Genomic DNA, 13,737 nt, shown 5'->3' on the forward strand with positions numbered 1-13,737 from the left:
ACGCCAGACGCCTCCTCTCTGCCCCAGAGCGCGATTACACAATTACTGAATGTTAGTGCTTAGGCCTTGTCCGGGCTCTTGAAAAATCCCGCCCATATTTGTACGGCCGCCCCTTTACAGTTGTTACTGGCCACCATGCGTTGTGCTGGTTCTCCTCCCTGAAAAACCCTACAGGAGGGCTTGGTTGTTTGACATTCAGGCTGCAGCAGTACGATTACTCTACAAGTCTGGTCGCTTGCACGCCGATGCCTACTGCCTTTCCCGTTACCCCGTTGGCCCTTGTGACAATCCTGGCACTGACAGCGAGGACGCTCTGTGCTCTCTCTCTGCCCTCACTAACATGGCCGAACAGCGGCACGATGCCGAGCTGCGTTCAATTATCGACCGCCTCCATACCGCCCCATTCGACCCTCCGATCTGCCACTTTGTGCTCCTTGATGGAGTTTTATACCGCAATAGCCTTAACCAAGCTGGCCCAGACCTCCTCCTCGTTGTGCCCAGGCCCCTCCGCACTGCTGGCCTACAAGAGCTGCATGATCTCTCCACTGATATTCACCTAGGTGTCTCCCGTACTTACAACCGCGTGCGTCGTCGATTCTTTTGGTCCCACCTCCACCGCGGCGTACGCTGCTATGTTGCTGCCTGTGAGGAGTGCCCGCGCCGGAAACGCCCCGACACTCTGTCAGCCGGTCTGCTTCAGCTTATTGACGTTTCACCCGAACCATTCCATCGCATCGGCTCAGGCCTTTAGGTACCGTTTTCTTAATCGACCTCGGGAAACAGATGGGTAGCTGTTGACGCAGACTGCGCTACTCGTTACTGATGTTGCCGATTTTATTTTGACCGATCTCCCCCTACATCATGGTGCTCCCCGTCAACATCTTACCGACCGAGGCCGATGCCTTTTGTCCAGAATTGTCGCTGGCAATCTTCGGTCGTGCTCTGCAAAACATAAGCTCTCCACTGCTTACCACCAGCAGACAAACGGCCTCACAGAACGCCTCAACCACACTCTCAAAGATATGCTGGCTATGTACGTTTTTCCGGATCATCGCGACTGGGATATTGCTCTTCCCTATGTGACCTTCGCCTACAACTCTTCCCGCCATGACCTGCCGGTTTCTCCCCTTTTTATCTTTTGTACGGCCGCCAGCCCGTCTTGCCTGTGAACACTGCTTCCCTCTACTTCTCCACCATCTGTATACGCCCACGACGCCTTTGCTCGCGCTGACCACGCCCGCCAACTTGTACATAAAGTTCCTTCATGAGTTTTTCTAAAGAAAACCTAAGTACCGAAAACTTTTGCGGCCCCGCTTACGCACACTATTGGACAGCGCCCACTTCTGCTGGGGAACGGGTTCTGTTCCACCATGTTCTTCCTAAGTCGTCCGGCAGCGCTTGTACACTACGTTTCTTACTCGTACATTCAGCGGAAGTTACTTTTTATATTTGTCGCTGTTTGCTGGAGGTCACATTACTTTTTTGGGCGCTTTTTTGTGCCCGAAGCAGCAGCCGATATGGCGGGTTGTTGCGGCTTCGGGTGCTCAACCCAGTCAGGAAAAGTGCTAGGGTTGTTTTCAGTGCCGCTTGCGAAGAATGATATTGCACGACAGAAAGCTTGGCTCCACCGAATTGGGAAAAAATTTTAAGCCTACGAAGTCTATCAAGCTATGCGAGGTAAGTTCAGTTTCTGCTTTCCATCGTTGAGATTCGATGCTCTAGTGGAAAACTGGCTGGCGATTAAGAAATGGTAAAGCTCCAAGCTCGCACTATGTATGCCGATTTTTTATGGCGCTGCTGTCCGCCTTTGTCATTTCGTAAACATGCATATCAGTGCAATTACTAGCGCTTATTTCGGTCTACGGCCACACTCCGGCACCAACTGCAACTGGTCCATTGAGATCAAGTAGCCAAACCCTCTTCGCTCAGTGATGCGCCCTTAAACCGTAGCTTCTTGCGAAGTGTTCTGCAGTTCGCCCTGCCAATTATCGCGCGGCTGTATCATGCGGCTGTCAACCAGCCGGCTTGTCAGCGCCTGATGGCGGCGCAGAGCGGCTAAACGAGCGAGAATCAGGGAATCTGATAAACATGACTCGCTTGATTCGCGCTCCGCGCCGTGATAAGGCGCTGACAAGTCTGCGGCAAAACACAAAGCAGATCACATTCGGAGCACCTTACCGGAACGTTTCCCTTCTTCTCATACCAAGCTCATTTGCTACATTTCTTACTCTGCGAGGTCCGCCGTTCCAGTGCATACAACAGCGCCGCAGAAGCCCGTTAGGAAGAACATGGCGGACGGCGCGCGCCTCAGGGGAAAGGGTGTTAGGAGAGCTGAGACTTGTCGCTACTTAGCAAAGCTGATCTAGGGACTTGTACGCTCCCGGCTACTCGCTTCCGAGACCTCTCATCAGGAATTCCACAACCGCCGTCACCGCATGGTCTCCTTCTCCCCTGACTCCCTCGCCCTACTTTGGTCGCCATCTCATCGCGTGGGGCTCTCTGAAAAACTTCTCTACCGCTATATTGGCCCGTATCGTGCCCTGCGCCAAGTCACCGCAGTCCCCTATGAGATCGCTCCGGCCTTCCCCAGTGCCGCGTCCTCTCAGCATCAGATATGTTGTGCATGCTTATCTACTCAAACCTTACGTATCGAGTCCCCTTCGCTGCTCTGATTTACACCGAGACGGTGCCACTTCGTCCAAGGGGCTGTGCAACGGATAATCTCCTTAAAGACAACGTGGTGGAAGTGTCCGGAGTGCGCGCTATCCGGTCGGTGTTCGCTGTGATCTCGATCCTGTGCTCCGGTCGTGCTTGTGCCTGCCTCGACTTCAGGCAACGTACCAATACCTTTTCAAGAGATATGTCTATTCAACACGTTAAGAGGTTTTTCATCGCATTTCGGAAAACAAAAAGCTTTTGTTGGCACCGTGTGCTGTTGCGTTTTCGCTTCTACGATTTTGCGTGCACTACGTGAGCGCCGAAGTCATCTGCGCGCGGGGAGAACAGTTGACAGATATGGACATCTCAGTAACGTCACTCTGTGTTCCTGAAAAAAACGTACTGTCCCGCAACAAGTAGGTCATCGCGCCATGGTTCTTTCAGCTTTCCGCCTTGTTAATAGTAAGAAACTCTATGATTTTAATAAAGAGAACAATTTTTACTACAATCCGGCGCTTGTTAGGCCTATGAGCTGACAAACCATCTAACAAAATAAAAACAGGCCAGATTTATCGTCAATCTAATTTGTTATAGGCAAGATAAGATTAAGCGAAGGCCCCGTATTGAGTTTATAGCCAGTTAACGAGCAGAAAAACAGTAACACCAGAGAGCTCGCTTCGAAGCGAGAGGGTCTGCTTTAGAGCTCGCCGCCACGTTAGCTGTCCTTCAGCGTCTGCTGCTGCCTGTTTGACGCCACCGTCCGGGTTTATTCGACCCTTTTCGCTGCATTTGAACAACCGTTTCCGGCGTTTCAACCAATCAGGTATGGCCGCTGTGGCAGACAATGACGCTTTATATTATGACACAAACTCGGAATACGGACCCGCGTGAGAATGCCACCCCTGCTGTGTAAGTTATGCAATTATAATAATGAGCCATAGTAGGGAACGATCACAAATTCCGTCACAAGGTGTTAACAGAGACGTCAAAAGGACGAAATGGTGAGACGTCTCCGAATCAAGAACGAGAAATCAGCCAATTGCAGGTGGGTGGCGCCTCGAGGGAATTTATTTGCACAGCGAGGGGTCGTCTTCTACATTTTTGTAAAAAAACACGTAAGAAATGTGCAGCCATCAAAATACCTATAATTTTTTAACAAAATATTGTGTTTAAAGTTGAAAACTTTTAAGCAAAACATAAAGCATACGAATTTGTGCTATTAAGTTTGCTGTTGGGTAACTTTTTGCAGCAGCGGGGATGCGCTGACGGGAGTAAAACGTTCACTTTCACTTCAGCGACCCGGTATCAGAGCCCATTACCGTAGCGAAGGGTCTGTGCCAGGTATGTCCTCTCTTCCCGCTCCTGTACATTTTGTATGCTACAAGCATCGAGCGAGCCCTGCTCCAGGCCCGTATTGGCGTGCGCCTGCCGTATTCCATTAGCAGTATCGACGAGAGGTACCGTTTGCCAGGCCTTGCGTTCGCGGACAAGCTGGTGCTAATGGAGGAGGCGCCAGAGGATATGCAGTCACTGCTGGATATCTGCTCCACACAAATCAGGAAGCTAGGTCTGAAATTTAGTAGCCGGAAGTCCGCCATCGTCTGGCTGGTTGGAGAGGGCGTGTATACAGTGAACTTTACGCTAGATTGGGAAAGCATTCTCGTGTGCAAGACCTACAAATACGTGGGCGTATTGGTCAGCTCAGGGGCCAGCATGCGTAACCTGCACGAATCCCATCTTCGGCAGGCGTAAGCGAACCTACACCGCCGCTGCCACGGGGTGTACAATCGGTACCTGATGATGAGAGGCCTGTGGAAGCTGGTCCATGTGCCGGGCCTTACGTTCGCTAACGCTGTCGTGTACCTCTCGGCAGCAACCCGGGATTGGTTGGAGAGGCGACAGCGACAGGTGGGCCGTACCGTACGCTGAGTAGGCGAAGAGGAAGACGAAGACGATGTTCGATCTAGTGTCGCCTCAACTTGTTTATTCACCTAATTTTGCCTAATTTACCTAGTTTCATTTGAATATTCGACGACGGCAGCATCTTTATAGCGGTACTGTCCCTATGAGAAGAGTACGGCTGCTCCGGCGCCGGCAAGCCTAAAGGGACCACGCCATTATAAGGAGGCTGGCTTGGAAGAGGCGGCCATGGTTTCCTAGGCTGTGGAGCGACCAGAACATGGAGACGACCACCCGTCCAGCGAGACCTCATCGCTTAGTGGGAATGAGTCAAAGTTCGTGAACGGTGACGAGTCAGTGGCCGATATGGCTGATGTGGACAATGCGGGCTTCAAGTTGGTGAGTCATCGCAAGCAACGAACGTTCGGGATCCCGGTTGTGCTTGGGCCCACAGATAAAGGGGTTGATTTAAGAGAGAAGAATCCCATCTTTCTTTTCGCGGCCATTCAATCACTGCTAGGATCAGCTCCGATTCGTAATTGTTTCGCAATGCACGGGGCTCATCAGCTGGATGTCTCGACGGAAGACCCGGCTGACAAGCTCCTGCAGAGCTCTCAGATTTTTGGCATCAAAGTTATCGTGCGGTTGCTCCATTCCTACATGAGGAACACGTGTGTTATTAAGGGTGTTCCAAAGTGGTATTCAAAACGCGACCTACTTCTTTATCTGAAACCACAAGGTGTTCTGCCCGTGAAACGACTTGTGCGTCGTGTGGAGTCTCCAGGAAAAAAATGGGCTGCGAAACCTCCCAACTCTACCGTGTTGACATTCGCTCCCAAATCAGAGCGCCCCGAAAAATGTGTATCTGGGATTCACAAAACACGCAGTTGCAGATTTCACTGAAGCTCCTCTACGGTGTTTTAGATGCCAATGATTTGGGCACGTGGCCAAAGTTGCAAAAAGCACCGGCGCTGTAAGCGGTGCGGAGGTGACCACGACTTTAAAACCCGCAAGGCCGATTTTGCTTGCGCCAATTGCGCTGGTGACCATCCAGCGAGTTTCAGGGGCTGCCCCTTCCGTGTGAGCGCTCTGCACAATCGAATATCTTTTATTGCTGGTCCAGAAGCCCAACCGACTGAGACGCCTGTCCCAGGATTAGACGAGTTCCCAGTGTTGCAGTCTGATGTTTTTGCGTTACCCAACAATGTCCCTAAGAAGCCTGAGTCCATCAAGACGCCAAGGTCCATTGCGTGCGAATTCTTTGTTCGACCTCCACCAAAAAGTCTCCTTGTTCCTGAGCGACCTGATCACATCTAGACTCCACGGCAAGGGGGACTCTCATATGCACAAGTAAAAAAAAACAGCTACTGCAGCGAAGAGTGCGTCCCCGTCGGCATCTTTTGTCGATGTTTTAAGTGAGTGCGTTTCGCAAAATATGGAGCTCAAAAATCAAGGTATGTCTGACCTTCTTCATGTTTTGTTTGGGGCCCTGCGTTCACATGTTCCAGCGATGGCGCCTGGTAACCTGAAGAACTTCCTACAGCGGGTGCTTTCTTTTGAGTCCCTAATTACCACCTCCGCAGCGAACTTCTTTGCGATCTAATATGGACGGGGTTAAACCTCGTGGATCTCATATGCACCGAAAAGTGCTGTTTATATTGCAGTGGAACTCCGCTTGTATTTTAAGTCGGTTAGCTGAACTAAAACTATTCTTGAAAGAGACATGTGTTCTAGTATTGGCCCTCTCAGAAGCTGGCCTGCCAATCTGGAGATGTTTGACTGGATATGTCAACTGCAGCATAAAGTCATTTCCTACAGGAAGTGCAGAACTTTACATAAGGGAAATTTCGCATGTTTTTCTAAGCTTTGCCAATATTTGCACGGATCACATTGAGGTAGCGGCTGTGAGAACACAGCTCGGCTCTCGAACTCTTTCTATTGCATCCGTGTACATGTCCCCGCGGAAAAAGGTAGCATTGGATTTGTTTCTACAGCAGCCCTGCGACCACTGCCTAATCATCTCTAATCATTTGCGGTGACTTCAACGTACATCATGCAGTCTCGGGTGACAGGAACACGGATTCCCGTGTACGCAAACTCGCAGACATTATGGACAGTTTCGAACTGTGTGTTGCCATTGACGGAAGCACCAATTTCTTCCGGCCTCCAGCCTCAGCGACAGCTAAAGACCTGACACTGCATTCACCTGACGTATGTGTGAGGTGGTCAACAGCGCCTGACCGCATGGAACTGATCGCTATCCGATTTTTGTGTGTGTTGCCGACTTTATTATGCATGGTCCTAAAATTAGCAATGCCGTCAACTGGGACAAGTACAGAGAGCACCTAGAACGTTGTTTCCAAAATGATTTCTAGTAAGCTAGCAGCAGCTACGGCGGTCAAGTTACCTGATCATTTGCCGGCCCCGAATTTAAAACTGAGGTTCCTTTGCGCAGCGATAAGAAATGCGGAGCGCCAACTCGTGCGGAAGAAGGACGACAGAGAACTGAAGACGACCTTGAATAGGCTGAACTTTACCATTAGACGGCACACGAACAAGCTGTACAGGTCTCAATGGGCCTCATTGTGCTCTAGTTTGACTGTGTTCTCACCGATGACGAGAATATAGCGAGTTATTGACAGCCTTGCTGGAGGATCTCGCCCGTCCAAGCCTCTTGAACCTCTAGCAATACGCTAGGAAAAGCGTATTGCGTGCTTGAGAGGAATTTGCAGACGCACTTGTACGTGCTAATTCTGGAATATATATATATATATATATATATATATATATATATATATATATATATATATATATATATATATATATATATATATACACCACCTGCTTCCTTCACGTCTATCATGGACGTCCCGTTCAAGCTTCGTGAGCTTCAACTGCGCTCAATCGCCTGCGGCGCCGGTGTGCACCAGGTCCCGAGGGCATCACCAATCAAATGCGGAATAATCTGCCCTTGCAACTCAGGAAAGAGCTCTTAAACTTCATAAATCGAGTTTAGGAGACTGTCGATGTTCCCCCGTCATGGAAGGTGGCACATGTAGTTCCAGTACTGAAGCCTGGCAAAGATATGACAGACCTTCCCTTGTATCGCCCTGTGTTATTGACCTCCTGTGTAGCTAAGTTGATGGAGAAGCTGGAAAATGAAGCTTATCGTGGTGACGTGAGGACATCAAGGCACTGTCAACATGTATGACAGGAATACGCCGAGGTCTTAGTGCCCAAGATAGCGTCTTAGACTTGGTCAGTCACATTGAACACCAGATAGCTTTCGGCCTTTCCACCTTATCTATTTTTCTTGACTTTGCGAAAGGGTACGACAACATGCTTCAGAGCTCAATTCTAAGCAGTTTGCAAGGCATGGGCATACAAGGCCATATGTTAAGATTCAATTAAAAGTTAATATCGCGCGGTTCGTGCACGGTTAGGGTGTACGTTAAGCACCGAAAGAGTTCTATCACGAGGTGTGCCTCAAGGAAGTGTTCTTTCCCCCACGCTCTTTAACGTCGTAATGACTGGCCTTCCCGATTCGTTGAAAAAAGTTTAAGGGAAAAGCGTATGTCAATATATGCTGACGACATCTGTATTTAGATTACTGTGGACCAACACAAGCGATTAGCCTTGATAGCTCGACAGGCTCTACTTTCGGCACAAGCTTTCCTTCAAGGTGCTAGATTATGCCCGAAGGCAAAAGAAACGGTTGAACCCCCGTGGTCTTTTTCGACCCTTGACTGTAAGGTCACAATTCCCCGCGTGAGCTCAAAGCGCAGCTCTCCTATGGCAGCAACGCGTTCGCTTGTATTTGAACATTTGGAAACAGAGTATGCCCGCCATCTTCAAAATTTCACGGATGTTTCTGTGGACAAGGTCCAACAAGCTAGAGCAGCGGCTTTTTACATTCCTTCTTTGGACTTTAAGCGGCCCGTACGCTTTACTGCGGTCGTATCCTCCACAACGGCTAAAAGTGTTGCTATTGAGGCGGATTTACGGAAGTTAAGGTCTTGTCTGGCTCAACCACTTGTTATTCTAACTGATTCAAAATCTACCCTTCAGGGGTTAGAGCACAGATTCCCTTCTGATGTCTTGTCTATAAGCTCTCTGCGCTTGGTGCAGAATATGCATAGCAGAGGCTTTACTCTATATATCCAATGGGTGCCCTCTGACATAGGAGTCAATGGTAATGAGGTGGCAGGCAATCTCGCCCATAAAGCCCTCTCAAGGATTCCATCAAAAAAAGTATCTCAAGACGGGAAAAAGTATCTAAAGGAAAACGGTGCTCGATCATTTCAGTTTCTCTGTGGAGTGCACCCCCAAGCTATGTGTGACCAACAGACTGAGAAGATCCCAGACGTCTCTACTACATGGAATTCGCACGGCCTCTGCTAGCACTCTTGTCTGGATGCATAAGACGGGTATAGCATCATCTCCGCTCTGTTCTTTTTGGGGTGTGTGCGGGGATATCGAACATTATATTATGTACTGCCCAGAGTTCAACGCGGAAAGGCATATGATGTTCGCTTCCTTCAAGAAGACAGGAACCCGTCACAGCACAGTGCAGGACATTGTCTACCCGAGTGGAAACCAGACGTGCAGAAGGGAGGCTGCTAGCCTTTTTTTAACATTTCTGCAGAACACGGATCTTGTTTCTAAATGGTGACAGCAGGAACGGACTATGGCCTACTGTGATTGAATGTTTGCATAGATGGAGTCTTCTGGAGCGGACTGCGTTATACTGTGAGAGAATGTGTACATGGATTGAGGCACTACAATGGCTTATGTTCTACTGTGACTAAATATGTGCATAGATGGTGACTTCTGGAGTGGACTGTGATGTGGACTGTGTGGATTGATTGTGTGCATAGATGGTGACTGCGGGAGAGAAAGTGTGCTATTATAAGAGACTGTGCGCATAACAGGGTAGATGAGACAGGCTTTAGGACATTATTAATATAGAAGAGACGCTACGGTGGAGCAATTCCCGGCAGATAAGGCAAGGCTAACTCCATTTGTAGCATTCAACATCTCATCAACTCAACTCGTACCGTACGCTCGCACTCTACCGGCTGCATAAGACCAGCATCGAACCAGTACGTCTGTATTTCAACATCGGTGGTAGCAGCCTCATCTTTGAGGCTCGTACCAGGGTTCTCAGGGCACTAGAGTACCGTAGCGACTTCGACACAGCCGTTGCGTGTACGATATGTCCAGTGTGTGTGGACCGGAGGCAGAAAATGCAGAGCACCTCGCCCTCCGTTGCCGCGGACTGTCGACGTCGCCCTTGGAGGGCGCCACGCTGTCAGAGGCGCTAGGTTGCTTCGATGCCCGCGCCCCCTCCTCCGCTCTGTGGAGGGTGAAATATGACAAGCCGGTTCAAGATGCTTTCTACATAAAGTGTACTCTCATACCTGCATGCATTGGTCAATTTTTGCATACACTGAAGACAACCACCTATGCTGTTGATGATCCGGAGAATCTGATCGATTCTCTAACGCATAGAAAGCGTGAGCTAACTGAGCCAGACCGATGCGAAGACTCCCGAGATATTCTTCATTGAAGGAATGACATCTAGAGAATGTAGCATCCTGTTACTTATAGCCGGATTCCTCGTTAAAGGCATTACCATAGGGATAAAGAGTTGTGAGCAGTGCTCTGCTAGATTCGACAGATAGTCAGCATTCATACCCGAAAAGGCTTAAGGAATACATCTGAAAGGGGACAACATGCATTGCTCTAGTGCTCAAGTAATGAGTAGGCTAAACTCGTGCGAAGGGCATTTCGAGAGAGATCACGAAATGGGCTGAAAGCGTTCTTACTGTACGATCTCCTTAACCCTTTATGCCTCATTGGGACACCCGCGTCCCACCTCGCTAGTTTTAGAAATGCGCTGTCCCTGCAAATCTAGAGAAAACTGGAGCGGCAACTGCTTGTGGTGCCATCTGCGAACAGTTCGTACAACTATATTACACCTTTTTTTGCCATACAAGGTGGCGCTAGTAGTCTGCACTCTGTCAAACCTGCTACATTTTTCAAAGTGTGTTTGTTCACGCCATGTGCTTTTCGAACTCACCGTAGATGCTTCTAAAATGCCCGGTAAGATTTATTTTGTGTTCCGCATGTTCCTGTGTCTGTATAGTGTTTGCCCTTGAATGAGTTTTTTTTTGTGCAGCGTAATGCGATGTATTCATGAAAATCTGATATTACACATGGTTTTGTTAGCCCAGCAGTGACACTGTGTCACCAGTAATTCTTTCAAAAATGCAGTGTATTGTATTTTCTTTTTAGGGAATCAAAAGCTCACTGCCGAGGAAGCTTTAGATTTATTCTTCAGCCTCCCAGACGACTACGCTACTGATTCATTCACAGATTCTTCGGGCGATGATTTCAATGTGCCCTCCTCATCAGCTCTTGTTCCCGTAGAGACGTCAGAAAGTGATGAGGTTGACGAGCCAGCACCCAAAATTCGTAAAAAAACTCAAAAAAGGAAGAGAAAAAGCAAGAAAATGCATGCTAACGTAATTGAGAATGATGATGCATCAGACGATTATGACGAAGGAGAACCGCAGTCAACAGGCTGGATTGCAGGACTGCCGACCGACATTCCTAGCGCCATCACAGAAAAACCGCCCACATTTTCACCAAATCTCGGTCCACAAAGCAGTGCGTGTGATGCATTCACCCTGTATTTTGATGAAGAAGTGTGGCAGATGATTGTGCAAGAAACAAATCTCTATGCATCTCAAAAAGGGAAGACACACTATGAGCCTATAACAGTCAGCGAGCTAAAGGCATATGTAGGCATGCTCATTCTGATGAGCATTCACCCCTTGCCGCAGGTATACCTATACTGGAGTTCTGATAGGTTTTTCAACGTACCTGAAATATCCAGCGTGATGTCGTTTCGGCGATTTCAGCAGATTATGAACTGTCTGCACCTAAATGACAACTCTAAGCTGCCCTCAAAGACCGCGCCAAACTACGACAGATGCTATAAAGTGAGGCCTCTCATGGATCTTCTAAACAAGAAGTTTCGGGAAGAGTTTAAACCCTCTTCGCACGTTGCTGTCGACGAATCCATGATCCTGTTGAAAGGAAGATCGTGAATGAAACAGTACATGCCGATGAAGCCAAAGATAAAGCGCGGTTACAAAATGTGGAGCCTTGCCGACAGCGAAACAGGATATTTGTGCAAATTTGACTTGTATACAGGACGAACGCAAAATAGGCCAGACGACCTAGGTCTGGGTGAACATGTTGTCCTTTCCCTCAGCGAGGATGTTGTGGAAGCAGGCTCCCAATTGTTCTTCGACAATTTTTTCTCATCCTCGAAGCTGCTTCTACGCCTTAGACAACGAGGCGTGTTTGCTTGTGGCACGTTCAGGCCCAACAGAAAAGACCTGCCGCCTGAAGTAAAGGTAGATAACAAGCTAACCCGCGGGTCCTTCATCTACAGGTCGAAGGGACCAATCTCAGTCTACCAGTGGCGGGACACTAAAAACGTCCATATAATGTCCAACTACCATGATCCCCAAGAAGAAGCCTCAGTAGAGCGAAAGCTACCCTGTGGCAAAAAAATACATATTACGTGCCCCAAGGCTCTGAAGGACTACAATTGTTGGATGGGCGGTGTTGACCGGTTCGATCAGAAGCGGAATGCTTATCCAGTAGATCGGAGGTCAAAAAAGGGATGGCACCGAATATTTTATTTTCTCCTTGATGCTGCTATCGTGAACGCTTTTGTACAGCATACAGCCCATGCAGAAAACTTGGACTTCCTTCACTTCAAGCTGATTCTTGGGCGACAGCTTATCCAGCGTCAAAGCTTTCGCGCTGGAAGGAAGTCGCGAAGAGACTTTCAGCGTAAAAATGGACGCAAAAGTGGCGCCTTGAAGACTGGTGTCCCAGCTGAGATCAGATTTCAAGGAAGAGACCACTTCCCAAAAGCGTCTGGAACAAGGAGGAGGTGCCGTTGGTGCTCAACAAAGCGCTCCGAAGTCCGCACAAAGTTCATGTGTGGAGCTTGCAATGTGCCGTTATGTACTGACTGTTTCTCACCATTTCATTCAAACAGATAAGCAGTTTTTGTAAAAACCTGTCACTGTGTGATAGCGCCTCGTGTTCAGTGGGACATGGGTTGTCCCACTTTGCTTTTCACCCTTTCGCGTGCACTGGGACATATGCTGTCCCACCTTTTAAGCTTTCTTAAAACGATGTACATTATTCAAAGTTGCTTGAAACACGTTTTTTTTACTTGAATAAACAGATTTTTCATTAAAAAACTTAATTTCTTTGCTTACCTTTTTGCGCCTTATAAAGGGTTAACAGGCTGTTGTGAAGTACTTCTGTAAAAAGGTAAAGTTAAACATCAGGGCTTGCCAAGTACACAATGCAACCGTTAAGAAACTTCTCATCTCCACCTATGCCCTAATGAGGTTACGAATTCACCTGCGTCAACTTGAAAAAAAATCAACGGCAGCGGATCGCCTAGGGAAGCAAAACGTCTGCTAGAGTCAACTTAGTGACACCACAATTTTGATAGTGTGTGTAAACCTTGTGTGTAAATTTTATGACTTTCTTCTAAGCATTTGCGTATTTTTCAAATGTTGTTGGAATAAACTGATGGAGTGGTGTCGCTTACTTTTATCACTACGCTATACTATTTTTGCATTCTTTCAGTGTTCTCCGCATAAGTAGTTTGCGGTAATGAAAATTAAATATTCATTTAACCAGACGCGAATTTTTTGCAAAGTAAGCTCAATAGGCAGGAATTGTTTGTTTGATTTTGAGTTTTTGTAAAGTACAAAGTTGGGCTAGTTGGTCAAGATCCATCTAAAGGCGCGCACAAAAAAGCGAAAAACACAGGGAAAACAGGACGGACAAGAGCGGCCGTTCATGCGCTCTTGTCCGTCCTGTTCTTCCTACGTTTTTTGTGCGCCATTTTTAGATGGGAGTTTCTAACGGGCGCGCTTCAAGCAAGCTGTTTTTGGTAGGTTAAGAAAATGCTTTTCAACGCCGTCTCGCTGCAGTGATTAAAACTCTCGACTACTAAACCGGAAAGCCCGGGTACGAATCCGGCTGCGGCGGCGACGTTTCAATGGACGCAAACGCAGCTCTCCGCTGTGAGGTGTCAGTGAACGTTTAATATCCCCATGTGGTCAAAATTATTCC

The sequence above is a fragment of the Amblyomma americanum genome, chromosome 1 (genome assembly GCF_052857255.1).
Source record: "Amblyomma americanum isolate KBUSLIRL-KWMA chromosome 1, ASM5285725v1, whole genome shotgun sequence".
Classification (NCBI taxonomy): Eukaryota; Metazoa; Arthropoda; class Arachnida; order Ixodida; family Ixodidae; genus Amblyomma; species Amblyomma americanum.